Raw genomic sequence first — 17,733 nt, 5'->3', positions numbered from 1 at the left:
CAACGAAGACCCAATGCAGCCCCCCCTCCACAAAAAAATAAATAAATAATTTTTTTTTTTTTTTTTAAAAAGAAGATGCTCAAGCCAGGGACTTCCCTGTTTGTCCAGTGGTTAAGACTCCTCGCTCCCAATGCAGGGGGTCCGGGTTAGATCCCGGTTAGGGAACTAGATCCCACATGCCACAACTAAGAGCCCGCATGCTGCAACTAAGACCTGGCACAGCCAAATAAAAGAAGATGCCCAGGCCAGTCCAGACTGAAGGAGAGGGGGATTTAGCTCTACCTCTCAACGGCAGGAGTAGCAAAGACTGCATAGCTACGTTCAGCAGTTCAAAAGGTAGGGCAGATCTATTAGGTAACATTGTTAAGCAACTGTCCTAACTTCTATACATACACATGATGTCAATTACCTCTACAAAGCAGCCGTCACCCCATGTTACAGATATGAACACTGAGGCAGAGTAGGGATTCAACCCAGGACGGTCCTCAAATTCTGTACCATCGCCTACGATGCCTCCTGGTTCCACCACCACTTCACTGAAGTTACAATCACTGCAGCCTCCGCTGATTTCTTCTCCCTTCCTTCACACTTGCTACTTGGATCTTACATGAAAGATAACGTAATTATCCATCATCTTTTTTGGTATATAGGCGTCTCCCCAAAGAGATCACAGAATCACAAAATGGGAGAGCTCTGGGTTCTGAGATGGGAAAACAGAAGGGTACACAGGGCCAGCATCTTGGCTGGGATTACACAGATGATTGGCGGCAAGAGAACTGGGCTCATAGGAGGGGAGCAGCTTCTGGTCCTGCTCCTGGCTCTGGCTTCTTGTCTACAGCTTTTGGTACCATAGGGGAGGAAGGAATTTTCCTCTACCCTTCTAGGCTCTTTTGGCTGGTCTACTAATTAAATTGACATAAGACAGATGAGCAGGAGGAAAACAAATTGCATTTTGTACATATGGGAGCCTCACACTGACACTGAAGCTTATATGCCGTCCTGAGCTAAGGAGAAAGAGGTAGGGGTCGAGGGCTTCAAAGGGAAGGAAGACAACTCACAGGGAGATTGGTAAACAGATCTTCGTCATGGCATGTGCAGAGACAGCAGGACACAGAGAGGAATCTGAACAAACAGGCCCAGCTGAGGTCCTCCAGCGCCCTACACTGAGCCTCTACATTTGTAGTTATCTTGGGTGATAGCTCTCTTCCTGGACCAGGCCCTCTATCAAAATTCTTTTTTAAGAATTTGATTGAAGTACAGTTGATTTACAATGCCGTGTTAATTTCTTCCATACAGCAAAGGGACTCAGTTATGCATATATATATTCTTTTTCATATTCTTTTCTATTATGATTTATCATGGGATACTGAATATAGTTCCCTGTGCTGTACAATAGGACCTTGTTTTTTTTTCTGTTCTATACACAATCATTTTTTTAATTTAATTTTTATTTTATATTGTATTATACTTGATTTACAATGTTGTGTTAGTTTCAGGTATACAGGAAATTGATGCAGTTTTAGGCAGTTAAGAGGGAGATAAAAAGTTCTTCCTGTTCCTTTTGGGCTTTGACTGACTTCAGCTCAAAATAATCCACATGCCAAAGTGGCACATTAGGGGGAGGCTGGTTCTGAACCCCTTCTGTACATATGAGCCTCTGAAAAAAAAATTGTGTGGTGAAACCAGTGATTACTGGTGATATTCCTTTCCTCTCTGTCTTGTCTAGGGCTGAACCTTGTCTAAGGGAAGATAATTTGCTCTCTAATGAGAGTACTTGAACTGCATTTCTTTCACTTGCTTTGAGATTTCTGTCAATTTTTTCATCTAGTTCTAATCTAATAGAGCCTAAATCCATTTTCAGCTAATTACAGGAAATGCTTCTAATGAGTAAATTAAGTCTGCTTCTACTCCGGGAGGCTCACCAACCAATACCTTTCCCTCTATTCCCAACAATTCACCTTTCCTCCTTCTTAAAGGGCTTGTCACTCCCAATCTCCCCAAATCACCAGCCATGGTAGAAGCTTCCAGAGGTAAATCTGCCCTCAAGAGGAAGTGGCCATCCACCAATGACAGGTCCAAGACCCCTGCATTTACTGACCGCAAATTGCTGATCGTTGTAGCGCTACGAAACGTCCTTCTGGCTTTATGAAAATAAAAGATGGTTTTGCCACATGCTTGGAAGCTACAGTGTCTGCCAAAAGCAAAGTGGTGGGAGTTGGAATTACCCAAAAGAATGCTTTGAAAATGTGAAAATGCCTATCGCATCCACAGTGCTACTTTGCTTCCTTTCAGAAATGCGCTGAAGCAAACTCCTGGTCACGCAGCCCTCAGTGCCTGTGCTCATGAAAGAACTAGAGGAAAAAAACAACAACTTGGCTAAGATTATGCTTAGCAGTAAGTCCAGCTACAGATATAATGGCAGCTACTGGCTGTTAGACAGAATTATCCATCATGTGGCCCATGAGGTTATAAAGATAAGGGAAACAAGAACCAAACAAACAAAAAAAACAGAGAAGTGTAGATCCTTACATATTTCTCAAGCATCGGACTGTTTTACCCAAAACCAAATATGTTGGGTGGGGGAGAACTTGCCACCCCAAAATGTCTCTTTGGCATGTGGATTATTTTGAGATGAAAACAATCAGGGCCCAAAAGACTTGGGAAGAACTTTGACCTTCCCCCTAACCACCTAAAAGAACTTAGATTGAGAGCCTGTTCCCAGAACAGAGCTATCACCACAGATATCTGCAAAGAATGTGGGCTAAGTGTGGTGGGGAAATTCTAGGCTGGGCCTAGAGATCAGAGTCCCGTCTCCATCCCATTGTCTCTGCAGGCCCAGCCAACATTTGTTTACCAAATATTTGCTTTTCCACCTCCACGTGAATTGCCTTCCTCTCCTTTTAAATCCCAAACCACTACCCCCAACATCCTCTTTTGTCTTTGGCTGAAGACGATATTTCAAGTGAGGGCGTCAGTCATTTTGGCAAGTTACTCGGTTTTCCTGGGTCTCCCCCATGTATACATGTTTTTAAACTTTTTAATTTTCTCCTATTAATCTGTCTCGTGTCAGTTTAATGGTTAGACCAGCTAGAAGCACCTAAAAGGGGAGAGGAAAATTTCCTCCCTGCCGACCAACATTGGTCAACTACCCCCACTAATCCTTAAAGCAGTTAATGATATGTCTGTAAAACACATAAAGCAAGGCCTAGTGTATCCGTCTCGCTGGAGGTATCCTACACCTCATTGACTCTATCCGCAACCGACTCCTCACAATTCTGGCTGCCCAGAATATCCCTCATCCCTGCTTTCTGATGTCTTCGCTTGTAGTTAATGGAGCACACCTCCCTAAGGTCAAAACGGAATTTTATTTTGCCTGCCTAGCCTCCAGGGTTAATCAAACGTTTGTGATAGATATTCCAATCATTGACCTGGCAATACTTACAAGAGAAAATTGATGCCTGGCAGAATTAAACAACAGTCCATGTAAAGTTTATCCACCATTTAATGGAAAGGTTTGAACCCAGGTCTCTAGTCTCCAAAGACCTTATGCTGTTTCCTATCTCAAGCTGCCATTTCTTCCTTAGATTATTCTGTCTCCTCATGAGGCTTCATCACTTCAGCCTGGTCCCGTTGCCCATCCTTCTCTTAAATTGTTCATGGGATGGTCTTCTCAAGCAAAACACCAGCTGAGAAAGTGGTGATCTTGGAGGTTAGATGGTATTAAAATGGTATTAGGACAAGGGAGCTGGCAATGCCTGAATCTCACCTTTGCCAGCCATCCCTTTGTCCTCCTAGGAACTGGTGAGATGGATGCATTGGGAACTACTGTACCTGAAAAATGAGACTCCGCTTTATAAGAGAGACATGGTTCCTGCCCCCATGGAGCTTACATTCTGATGGTAAACATGCTGTGCTCCACTAGTGATATCTGTGTTGGACTTGGCAGGAAATGGCGATAAGGGTGTGCCAACTCGGCACACTACTGCACACTGCTCACTAGCCACCACGAGAGAAAAACTCTCTACAAGAATGAATACCTAATTCATGGAAATGTTTTCCAATACCCAAGCTAAATTATGGGGTTTCTCACTTTTCCTCTCCCTCCAATAAATCTAAAGTTTGGCCAGCTTACTGAGAAAAACATACATATATAACTTAGGATTGAAACCACCTGCAAATTTCATTTTGTCATTTTTGTATTCCTTCCTTAAATCAACCAGGCTTTTGACTTGAAGTGTTCAAATAGGCAGGCTTGGCTTGAAGAGCTATTCAAACCATATTCAAAATCCACAGTTTGCCTTTTTTTATGAAGCGCATTGCTTTTGCAGACATGATTTTGCTAGCTTTTAAAAATGGGCTATTAAATTTAGAATATCAGAGAGTGGAGCCCTGGGGATTCTAGACAGTGGGAGTGGGTAAGCAAAACCTTGATGTTATAAAGATAGATGGTAAATTCAGGAGACAATGATAGGCCATTCTGGGGAGCAGAGGATGACTCCTAAGGTGTGTGCCATGCTGGGTGCAAGGGTGCAGGGAAGAAGCCTGAATTACAGGCTAAGGCATTTGGTTGCTGTTGTGTTTTTTTTCCATAAGGACTTTCTGTTAAACACAGACATTTCCTTATTACTGAGCCATAAAAAGAAACGAAATTGAATTATTTGTAGTGAGGTGGATGGACCTAGAGTCTGTCATACAGAGTGAAGTAAATCAGAAAGAGAAAAACAAATACCGTATGTTAACACATATATATGGAATCTAAAAAAAAAAAAAAAAGATCATGAAGAACCTAGGGCAAGACGGGAATAAAGACGCAGACCTACTAGAGAATGGACTTGAGGACATGGGGAGGGGGAATGGTAAGCTGCGATGAAGTGATAGAGTGGCATGGACATATATACACTACCAAATGTAAAACAGATAGCTAGTGGGCAGCAGCCACATAGCACAGGGAGATCAGCTCGGTGCTTTGTGACCAGCTAGAAGGGTGGGATAGGGAGGGTGGGAGGGAGGGAGATGCAAGAGGGAAGAGATATGGGGATATATGTATATGAATAACTGATTCACTTTGTTATAAAGCAGAAACTAACACACCATTGTAAAGCAATTATATGCCAATAAAAATGTTACTAAAAAAAAGTATCTACAATAGGATCATAATAGGTAAAACAAGGAAAAGACTTCTCACAATTCTCAAACACACTTAATACAATCATAATTTAAAAAATAGACATTTCCTGTCTAACAGTGCAATGGGCTGATTTGTGAGGTAGTGAGCCCTCTGGCTCTGGGGGTGATCAAGCAGAGTACAGTACTCTCTGTCAGAAATGCTGCAAAATCAGATGGAAAGGTAAACTAATTCAGAGGTTATAATGTATGCCCCACAGAATCTGCTTTTTTAAAGGGGTGCATGGAGGGAGGAAGGAGATAATCAACACCAAAAATTGGTGAGATAACACCAAAAGACTCCAGATTTTCTTAAAAAGTACAGAGCTCTAAAGACACTGGGCCCATTCCATTTGGACACATTTGATAACTAGCAGGTTTTGCTGAGTAACTGTTTATCCCTTAGGGTCAGGTGCACTAGTCTGCCAGCTCTACGTCACTGATTTCAAGCACCTGCTGGGTCCCTGAAGGCATCTGCATATTTGACCCTGGGCCTTGATGCTATGTAAAGTTTTTTCCTATATTTGATGGTGAGCAATCACGCTTGACCATTCTGGACTTGAGAAAAGGGACTTGCACAGTCTCCAGCCAAAATAGGCCACCCAAGCTCACTGCGCTTCCTGAAGAAGGGCAGGGGAGAGATCTGAGTTGATTTGTCACCGAGGTCTTTCAGGAAAGGAGGGGAGCAAAGTTTGCCACTGGAAAATGTGTCTCTTTGGCACGAGGATTCTTTTAGGCTGTTTTTTTTCAAGAAATAAAAGGCTCAGGAAGAGCTTTTGCCTCCTCCCCCTTAACGGCCTAGAACAATTTAGACAGGGGTGTGGGTGCTGCCCCAGGAAGAGAGCCCTTACCAGAGCCGGCTTACAAGGAATATAAGCTAGGTGTGGCTGACTGCGGGAAACTCAGCAAGGCCTGTTTCATCAGAGTCCCTGTGTCCCATGGTCTCTACATAGGACGGCAAACGTGTTTACCAAACATTTACATTTTCCCATCTTCCTATAAATTGTCTGAAGTCCCAAACTCCTACCCCCTTTTCCTTCTCTCAGATGCCAGATTAGCCTCAATTGCCTCACTTGTTTTGGGGAATCACATTCTTATGGAGCCCCCATACGTATGTCTTTAAATTGGGTTTTTCTCCCGTTAATCTGTCTCATGCCAATTTAATTACAAGGCCGGCCAGAAGAGCTCAGAAGGGCAGAGGGAAAATCTTCTTCCCCAACAGGAACTACAGTGTCTCTTTCAATCTGCACTTTCACAATAACATTCTTCTCCCATGAAAAGATGTTACTTCCCATCCTAAAGCCTCTTAAATCTTGAATTCATCCAAAACACTCATGAGATGAGGCAGAATCACAGGCTCTTGGGTTTGGAGGGGAGGGGCTGGTGATGCCTCCATCATGAAATCAGAAGTTTTCAATACTGTGATTCTCTCCAGTCCAACCTCCTGTGCTACCACATTTCTGCAGGCAAAGCAGGGGAATCTTATTTGTGTAATTACCTGAACTTTGCAGATAATGAATGAGAAGCATTTTGAAAATCGAATTCCCTTTCCACTCTTCTCTCCACACAGCCCCTTGAGTGGTGCATCTAAAACACAGATGTGATCATACCATGTACTCACTTGTAAACCTCCATCCCCTCTCTTTACCTGCAGCCTTATTAACAAAGAGAGACATTGCATGTGTGAGGTGATGCAGACAGTGCACATATGAGCCTTTGATATGTCAAAACTCATGTATGGGGGCTTCCCTTGTGGCGCAGTTGTTAAGAATCCGCCTGCCAATGCAGGGGACATGTGTTTGAGCCCTGGTCCAGGAAGATCCCACATACCGTGGAGCAACTAAACGCGTGAGCTACAACTACTAAGCCTGCACTCTAGAGCCCATGAGCCACAACTACTGAGCCTGCTCACCACAACTACTGAAGCCTGAGCGCCTAGAGTCCGTGCTCTACAACAAGAGAAGCCACCCTAATGAGAAGCCCACGCACCACAACAAAGAGTAGTCCCCGCTCACCACAACTAGAGAAAGCCTGCGCGCAGCAACGAAGACCCAATGCAGCCAAAAATAAATAAATAAATTTATTTTTAGAAAATCATGTATGCAATTTAATATGTATTATGTAAAAACATACCAGCACATCAAACTCATAATTTCAGTTGAAATGTAAAGTTTCTTTAAAATATTATGTTCTTAATACATATAAGTAAACAATATAAATTTAAAGAAAAAGCACTCCTGTGTGGAATCTTATTTTTAAAAATGATACAGGGGAGCTTGTTTGTGGAACAGAGACAGACTTACAGATATTGAGGACAGACTTGTGGTTACGAAGGGGGAAATGTGGGTGGTGGGGAGGGATAAATCAGGAGACTGGGATGAACATACACACACTACTGTACATGGAATAGATAACCAACAGGGACCTACTGTAGAGCACAGGGAACTCTACTCAATATTCTGTGATAACCTATATGAGAAAAGAATCTGAAAAGAATGAGTATATGTATGTGTGTGGCTGAGTCATTTTGCTGTACACCTGAAGCTGGCACAGCATTGTAAATCAACTATACTCCAACAAAATTTTTTAAAAAAGAAAAAAGCACTATAAGTAAACAGTACTGGTAAATTCCAGCTAATAATTGTAGCATAAATGATAGGGGGAAAATTACCATTCTGTGACTCCTAATAAAATGATGTATCTAGTCAAAGATCATCAGTGACTCTTCAAACCATTAGGATGGAAGGTTGGTGGGAGTCTTTTTAATAGAGGGACCAGGCTGACACCACCTGAACCCACTGATCAATCTTAGCATTTCAGAAAGTGAAACCACCAGATTTTATGTGCCTCTCGATGTGCTGCAATCAGAAATGTCCAGGGCTTCCCTGGTGGCGCAGTGGTTAACAATCCACCTGCCAGCGCAGGGGACACGGGTTCAATCCCTGGTCCGGGAAGATCCCACTTGCCACGGAGCAGCTAAGCCTGTGTGTCACAACTACTGAGCCTGCGCTCCAGAGCCCACAAGCCACAACTACTGAGCCTGCGTGCTGCAACTACTGAAGCCCGCGCGCCTAGAGCCCATAATCCACAACAAGAGAAGCCATCGCAGTGAGAAGCCCGCGCACCGCAATGAAGCGTAGCCCCCGCTCGCCACAACTAGAGAAAGCCCGCGCACAGCAACAAGACCCAACGCAGCCAAAAATAAGAAGAGTACATTATGCTTTTGCTCAGTGCTTGCTTGCATCAGTGGTGTTCAAGCTACTTTCCACTCTCATTGTTTTCCGGCAGTTTGAAGAAACCCTCCCCCACAAAAAACATAGTAAGCACTTAATAAATTAAAAATAAAGGGCCTTGAATACATATTGAGCACTTACTTAGCACCAGGTCCTATGCTGAGTGACTGGATTACACTGGTGAAAAAGATTGGCCTGAACCCAAAGATCTTACAATCAAGGCCTTTTCTAATCATGAACCAAACATCTTCACAATTAAACTGTTTCAAGAGGGAAGATTGTCCCACCTGTTCCCATAGTCCTAACCATCTCCTGTAAACAGTGGCTAGGGGTCCTTTTTCCTTTACCTTAATTCTTGCACGAATTCTTGCACATTCTGACCTTTGAAAGGAATATTCTTTACAATTTTCTTTTTTGTTGTTTATCCCCTCCAGGACTGAATGTCTGGCCAGAGTCATCATGCAGGTTATGAAAAATCAATGCATTGCTGCTCTGAGTGTCCGCAAAAAAGATCATGCTCTATCGATTCCCCAGACCACATTAAAGCCCTAAATCAAAATACTGACAAATCCTTACCCATTTTCAATGATTTTATCCGGCTAAAGAGCTACTTTGTAAGTTTTCTGCTGTAATAAAATTCTGCAGCCTACAAGAGCCTCTGGTTTCAGACACCAAAACTATTTGATTAGAATAAATCCAGTATCTGGTGCTCTGGAGAGTAACTGATTTACGGCTTAATGACTTTCCAAATACAGTAAATTCTAAGGCAAATTATCTGCAGGGAACAGCATGCCGTGGTGGAGCGTAGAAGAAAGCTGTGTTAAGGATTCTTAGTGCCTGTTCTTGTTGCCAGAAATAGCGTGACTGCTCTGTACTTAAATATCACCTAAGATACCTTGAACCTTCGGCACTTGATTGAAGAATGTCTTCAAGATTCAGATTTCCATGCATATAGTTTAAATTTAAGGATGTTGCCTCCCCTTGTCAACTGAAAAAAAAATTGTACAACCTAAAAGCTGAGAATTATGTTTTATTTGGGGGACAAAACTGAGGACTTAAGCCCAGGACTCAGCCTCTCACGTAGCTCTGAGGGATAGCTCTGAAGAGATGAAGGAGGAACCAGGATATACAGGAGTTTTTGCAACAAAGACCAGGGAGTCAGAACTTCAAAAGGTGACTGTTAACTAAAGAAAACCAGACATCTCAAGTTAATGAATTCAGCAGTTTTCTATGTATGGGAAGATGCAAGAGTCTGGGCTCATTGAAATCATTCCTTTGCTATGCACCTCAGCTCTCTGGGGCCAGCATCCTGTGTTTTTGCATCCTGAGCGTCCTCAGGGTGCACCGTTGGGGGTGGCTGCAGTGGCTGATGACTTGATGGCGGGCATCGTGTTTCTGTCCTGAGCTCCCTCAGGGCCCACTGTCAGGGCGGCTGTCATGTGACGGCTTGATGGCTGCAACATCCCTTGTTTACTGATACGGCAAGCAACACTTTTTCACTCACCCACTCAACAAAATCAAAATGGCTAGAGAGAATGAAATTCATGCAACAGCATAGTGCAAGAGGAATCGAAATAAATGGAAAGTTAGGAGACCTGGTTTCAATCCCTAACACTTCCATTCACTGAGTATACACAGATGTCACTTTTCTCCTTAGCATCATGACCTGTGAAATGACGTACCTGGACCACATCAGAAATCACAGACTGGCAGCCAACTGGCAGGATTTGGCTTGCAGACAAGTTTTCTTTGGGCTGCACAGTATTTTAAAAAAAACAAAAACAAATAAGCAAACAAACCCTAGAAACAACATAGTAAGATTTTTAAAGGCAAGAGATGTCCAAGCAAATTCCCCATTTCCAGCTTCTACTAAAAAGTCAGAAGATTGGGTCACATACATCTGCATTCCTCATGGACACAGCTGTTACAGCTGTGTAGCTTCTACCCACTTTAGATGGGGCCCTAGCAATCCAGTTTCTCACCATTGCCACACGCCCCAAATTGGTCCTTGAGATTGAGGTAGAAGTGATTTTTTATTTATACTCACATGACTCTGTCGTTCCCTTATAGTAGAGAACCATTTCATTTTCTAAGTAGTGATAGAAAAAAATATGTACAAGGGCAGGCAGACTATAAAAGCCACTTGGTTCAATAAAAGTGGCAAAGAGAACATGTTTTGTGGAACCGAAGGCTATTTCTGTGTCATATACAGACAGGATGTGTCCTTGCTGAAATGACGCAACAGACTGATTTCACTCATTGAATAACATGGACATTAGAGTTTTCACCTCTCAGATGAGATGATCTCAAGGGCTCCTTGTAGTTCTAGAAACTTAGTCTATGAACATGTATGCTCTGTTATTAGAAAAGCCATTTATTCTTCTTTTAGGACTCTCTCATTCTATTTAAGAGTAACTCACATACAAGCAAACTGATGTCTGTGGAGAAGAGGATCTTACCATATTAATTGGAAAAGTATGACTTGACAAAATGAAACTCTGCCTGTGTTTAGAACACACACAAGCCCATCCATATATACTCTGCCTCCATAGGTGAAAAATCACCTATGCTCTGCAGCTGGGGCAGAAATATAATTGCTACGGTAGTGGCTGGCATATTGATAAATTGTATATAGAAAGACAGTTCATTGCTCTAGGTGTACATCAGCATCCACCAACTACAGCAGGAGTTGTTAATCTGGAGTCCACAGATCCAGTTAGGTCCTGCACTGGAATGGGCTTGAGAGGATATCTGAAACGTCCTAGAAAAATGCACATTTTTCCATATCTATGGCTCCGTGCGTTTTTCTAAGATGATGATCCGTAGCTTTCACCAAATTCCCAAAAGTCTGATAACTCCCCACTCCCCAAACTTAAGAACCACTGAGATGCACAGGGCATCAATTTAGCAACCAACTGTTTATGTGTTCTTGCTGGGGAAGAATTACAATGACCTTATTTTCAAAACCAAAAGTTGGGGGTGCAGATTTGGCTACAAAGCTGGAAACCAAGATAGGATATTGAAATGAGGATTGCTCCAGAAAACTCAGGACATAAGTTCACTTTAGAAATAGGGTCCTCAGGATGTGATGGGAGCTGGGAAAATGTGGTTTACCAGGGGCCATGCCAAACCAGGTAGAACAAGTAGTTGTCCTGAAGACCATAGTGTTATTGGCAAAATCGGTACTAGCACTGGGATCTTTTGTCATCTTTTGCAGTGGCATTTCCATAACCCCACCCCCTTGTGTTTATTCTAGAACAGTCCCTCTTCCCTGTTCCCCCACACACACATACACACACACACACACACACACACACACACACACACACACTTCCTGTTTTATCCTTAATCGGAGAAACCCTAGCAAAACATCTCCACTTGTGGCCTCCTGTCTCTGGCTCTTCCCCTAGTCCAGGGCCACATGATATAGTGATTATATACCATGGATTTATTTTTTCTTTTCTCGCTCTTTTTTTTTCTCTTTTTTTGGAGCACCTGTGATTTCAAAGACCTTTTTCTTTTCTTTTTTTAAAATTGAAGTATAATTGACTTACAATATTATATTAGTTCCAGGTGTACAACACAGTAATTTGTTATTTTAATATATTACAAAATGATCACCACAATAACTCTAGTTACCATTTGTCGCCATACAGAGTTACTACAATATTATTGACTGTATTCCCTATGCTGTACATTATCTTCCCATGACTTATTTTATAACTGGAAGCTTGTACCTTAATTTTCCTCACCTATTTCACTCATTTTCACCCCCCACCGCCATGCCTGTGCCCTCTGGCAAACACTTGTTTGTTCTCTGTACTCATTAGTGAGTTTTCATTCTGTTTTGTTAGTTCATTTGTTTTTTAGATTCCACATACAAGTGAAATCAAACTGTATTTGTCTTTCTCTAATTTCACAGGGTATAATACTCTCTAGGTCCACTCATGTTGTTGCAAATGGCATTATTCCATTCTTTTTTATGCCTGAGTAATATTCCAGTGTGTTTATATACCACATCTTCTTTTATCCATTCACCTTTCAGTGGACACTTGGATGCTTTTATATGTTGGCTATTGTAAATAATGCTACAATGAACATAGGGGTGCATATATCTTTTCAAATTAGTGTTTTTGTTTTCTTTGGAAAAATACCCAGAGTGGAATTGCTGGATCGTGTGGCAGTTCTATTTTTAATTTTTTGAGAAACCTCCATACTGTTCGCCATAGTGGCTGCACCAATTTACATTCCCACCAGCAGTGCACAAGGGTTCCCTTTTTTCCCTATCCTCACCAACACTTATTTGTTGCCTTTTTGATAACAGCCATTCTGACAGGTGTGAGGTGGTATCTCATTGTGGTTTCAGTTTGCTTTCCCCTGATGACTAGCGATGCCCAGCATCTCTTCATGTGCCTGTTGGCCATCTCTGGGTCTTCTTTAGAAAAATGCCTATTCAGGTCCTCTGCCCATTTTTTAACTGGGTTGTTTGTTTCTCTGATGTTGAGTTGTATGACTTCTTTGTATGCTTTGGATATTAGCCCCTTATCAGATACATCATTTGCAAATATCTTCTGTCATTCAAAAGCTTTTTGATGCAGTCCCATTTGCTTATTTTTGCTATTGTTGCCCTTGCCTGAGGAGAGAGATCCAAAAAAACATTGCCAAGACCGATGTCAAAGAGCGCACTGCTTGTATTCTTCTAGAAGTTTTATGGTTTCAGGTTTCACATTTAAGTCTTTAGCCCATTTTGAGTTTATTTTTTAACACTGGTGTGAGAAGGTATTCAAAGACCTTTTTCTGATGTCAGACCTTGTTTCAAAGCTCAGAACCCAAATTTTGGTCAATTAATGAGTCTGTATCAAAGTAACAAGACGGAAAAAATGAAAAGGAAACAAAAACTTCTCATACTGTACGTGCTTGTTTGTCAGTCAACCCCCAAAATCTTCTTCAGCCCCTCACTCCTGCACTAGACTAAAAGCTGCTCTTCAGATTGTGGTCCCAGAACCAGCAGCATCGGCATCACCTGGGAACTAGCCAGAAAATACCAAGTCCCAGGCCCTTCCTCGGTCTTAGAGAATCAGAATGTGCACTTAACAGGGTCCCAAAGAGATCTGGATGCACATTAGAGTTTGAAAAACTGTGTTAAAGGCACAGCCCAGCTGATGGTGAGAGCGCCCCCGCTGGCCAAGGGTTGTTATTACATCCATTTAAATTAGAGAAACCAGAAAAGGCTCAAATGTGCAGTGAAGTAGGCTTATAGATCATGCAGTGTCCCTTTTCCTTTATAAAGACTATAAAATGGTCCCCCTCTAGTCTATTTAATGGAGTATGATGGAAGAGCCAAAGCACTATTATTCTAAATGTCCAAAACCTGACTTCTAATTGTAATCCTGCACTTACTTTTATTTCACTTTATTTCTCTATCTGATACAAGACAGAGAGAAATCACCTTTCCTGTCCATGGGGCAGCCTTTCTGTGAATGTCAAATGGAAGGGAGTGTAGGGTCATGGTTAAGAATGTGGACCCTGGGTTGAAAGAGCTCCAATTATAAAGTCTCTATCTAGCAGTGCTTAGCTGAGTAACCTTAGCTAAGTACTTTGCCCTCTCTATAATAATAGTACCTATCCCATCAGATTGTTGTGAAGGTTAGCGGTTAAAACATTTAAAAAGCAAACAGCACTCTGTGGGCACATAATTAAGCAGTCAGTAAGTGTTATCATCTATGTGAAAGCATTCTACAAATTGTGGAGAGCTCTACAGATGAGGGAGCTTGTTTTTACTGGTGGGCAGACATGCAAGGCTATCAGCTCTAGATGAGAATTAAAGATGTCACCCATGGCTCACGAAGGAATTTCCCAGACCTCTGTCCCAGTGGCCCTAAAACACACATAGAGAGGCACCAGGACCTTATTTGCAGAGTAACTCAGGCTTCTCCACAATGCTCAGGCAGCAAAGCCGGGAAGTCACAGGGCTCTTTGTGAAAATCAATGAAACAGTGTCTAATTATGAGCATTACTCATCGTATACTCACCAACGTTAACTGCTAGCATTGCTGTTGTTTTATTTTTAGTTTTGTAGAAAATTATCTTGTGAAAGATTCTAATAAACAGAAGAGGTAGGGTGGCACCAAAGGGTTAATCAATAGGATTTCCTCAGTTTTACCCAGGTGACTTTATCACACTCATTTTGTGCAACTTAGAGGCTGTTTTGTGAACAAACCTGAAATATACATGATAGCCCATTCTCAAGGCTCTGCCTCCCAGGTTTGACCTTTAAATTATCACACTTTTCATTCATATAGAGATAAAAAGCTGCAGAACACAGAATAATATTTGTCCTGTTGGAGGTTTCCAGGAACACTGTGACCTGACCTACACGGACAGCTGCAAGAACAAAGGATTCCGGCACCAAGAAGTTTATAACAACCAGCCACACCCCTGCCCCTTTTAGCTTAAGAGAAGCTTGAATCCTAACTCAGAGAAGATAGTTCTTTGGGACACTAGTCCACCATCTTCTCCGTCTGCTGCCTTTCCGAATAAAGCCGCTATTCCTTGCCCCAGCACCTCGTCTCTCATTTTCTTATTGGCCTGCCATATGGCGATCAGTATGAGCTTGGACTCCATAATAAAACATCATGTTTTAAGTACTTTACGTGTAGAATCACATTTGGTCCTCACAATAACCTTATGAGTTAGGTACTAATAGCATCCCCATTATACACATGGTGAAACTGAGGCCCAGGGAGATACAGAGATTTGCCCAAGGCCACACAACTGGAAGCAGGTGAAGGCAGGACTCTGGTCTGAGAGATTCCAAAGCCATTGCTCTTCCTTCCCAGGAGACAGCCTCACCCTATTGCTTGGTTTCTGCCAAGGTCCAGTTCACTGAATATCTGGGAGAAAAGAGTGAGAGCCACCAGGACGATGGGCCTGTTGCATAGCAACCCTGAGCTTGAGCCTGGTGAGGGGAGATAGGCTCCTTAAGTTTTTAAAACACCATCACTAAAAATAGCCTGAGCTATGACAGCTTAACACGAGGTCTCCTCCAAGAGAAACCCATCTCGCAATGGAATGTCTTTGCTGTGTTGTCCTTGAGAAAAGCACGTGAAATTATGGGAGGCTGGGTATCGGCAGCTTTTCCCAGAAGACACGCTACTTCATTCCACTCCTTCACCTCAGAGCGGAGGGTGCAGCCATGTGTACGCGGCTCATGAAAGTGCGATCTCCATATTTTTTTTCCCACTCCAAAGCTGGAATTCAACCCAGGTCGGGCCAAGAGCGGTCTGCCTGATTGCAAAACATGGCCTTCGGCTTCCCTGTATTAATCTCCCAGAAATTAATCACCTTGGTTGGAATCACCTTAGGTACAAACGTTTATAATGCCTACATTTGTCACTCCAGAAGAGACCGTGCCAATTCCAGGGGCACCTACTATAAATCTCATACCTGACAAAGAATATTAGATATTTAATTAGATGTTAAAAAAACTCTTCACCTAGTACCTTGACGATCACCGGGTCCTCTTCTAAGGCTGATGATTAAAAGAACTCCTGTCTGAGCCTGCTGTGTTTCTCTGGGAATCAGAAAGTGCTTATCACAGTAACTACGGAGCCTGAATGTTGGCCTGCCTTGGGTAGGCACACGAAACAGTAACTACGGAGCCTGCACACTGGCCTGCCTTGGGTAGAGGCACACGAAACAACAAAGGAAGTTTAAATGTAGCCACTTGCCCACAAAGAACAGTCGGCCATTTATTTATTCAAGGCAGAATAATGGTCCCCCAAGGTGTCCATCTTCTAATGCCCAGAACCTGTGAATTTGTTAAATGACATGGCAAAGGGAATTAAGGTTACAGATGGAGTTAAAAGTGCTAATCTGCTAACTTTAAAATAGTGAGATTATTGGGATTAACATATACACATTACTGTACATAAAATAGAAAACCAACAAGAACCTACTGTATAGCACAGGGAACTCTACTTAATAGTTTGTAATAACCGATAAGGGAGAAGAATATAAAAAAGAATAGAAATATATTATATATATGTATAACTGAATCACTTTGCTGTACACCTGAAACTAACACACACTGTAAATCAACTATACTTCAATTTTTTAAAAAAAGGAGTATTTAACTCAAAAAATAAAATAGTGAGGTTAGCCTGGATTATCCAGGTATTCCCAATGTAATCACAAGGTTCTTAAAGGTGCAAGAGGGCAGCAGAAGAAGAGAGTCAAAGGAATATATGATTAGAAAAGAAAGGCACACAGGGATGCAACACTGCTGGCTTTGAAGATGGAAAAGGGGGGTCCATGAGCCACTGAATGAAGGCAGCCTCTACAAGATGGAAAGAGCAAGGAGACGGTTCTCCCCTAGAACATCCAGAGCCTGCCAACACCTTGGTTCTACCCCAGTGAAACCCCTTTTGTACTTCTGGCCTCCTGAACTATAGGACGATACATGTGCTTTGCTTTGCTTTGTCACAAAGTTGTGGCCATTTGTTACAGGGGCCACAGACAGGCCATGAATGCAAGCACTTACTTGGTACTTAATTATCAGCACAGTGGTCAGTACTAGGCAGACAACAGTGAAGCTATGGCTACCACCTTTCCCCTCCTGCAGTTTATACTCTGGTGGTGCGGACAAGAAGGGAAAATCAATAATTAAAGGCGATAAAACAGGCAAAGGAGAAAAACAAAGAGCAGTTGGCGGAAAGGCTAACAGAATGGGGATGATGGGAGGTATCTCTGAAGAGGTGACATCTTACCCTAAAGAGAAGGAGTTGAGGGGGAGAGAATTCCAGGTGGAGGGGACATATGCAAAGGTCCTGGGGTGGAAAAGAGCTTGGCACATTCTGGGCACTGAGGGAAAAACAATGCGGTTGGAGCACAGCAGGCCAAAAAAAAGAGAGGTATGAGGTGACATTGACCAACAAAGAAAGGGACAGTTGTGCTGGGCCTCGAAGACCTTGGTTCCAGTTTGGATTATCTTCTGAGAGTTTTGGGTTTGAAGGATTTTAAGTAGACTGCCAAAATGCAATTCAAATTTAAGAAGATCTCTTTTGCTGCTGTGCAGAGGAACAGGTTGAAATGGAAGGATGCAGAGACACTAAGCCATTCCCCACGTGGGGAAATGACTGTGGCTTAGATTTGGGCAGTAGCAATGGAGATGGAGAGGGTCAGGTTCAAGATGTATTTTGAACACAGAACTTATAGACTCGCTGATAGGCTACCTGTGAGAAGCAAAGGATGAGGAAAGTATAGCACCTTTGGGTTCACTTTTATTGCTGCCACCACAGTTTTCTTCAGCAAGAGACACACAAGAGGTTGGGTGCCA

Source organism: Aethalodelphis obliquidens, unplaced genomic scaffold, assembly GCF_003676395.1.
Source record: "Aethalodelphis obliquidens isolate GAN/ISIS:26980383/991018 unplaced genomic scaffold, ASM367639v1 scaffold20, whole genome shotgun sequence".
NCBI classification, from domain to species: domain Eukaryota; kingdom Metazoa; phylum Chordata; class Mammalia; order Artiodactyla; family Delphinidae; genus Aethalodelphis; species Aethalodelphis obliquidens.
Note: the sequence above shows the minus strand (reverse complement) of the source record.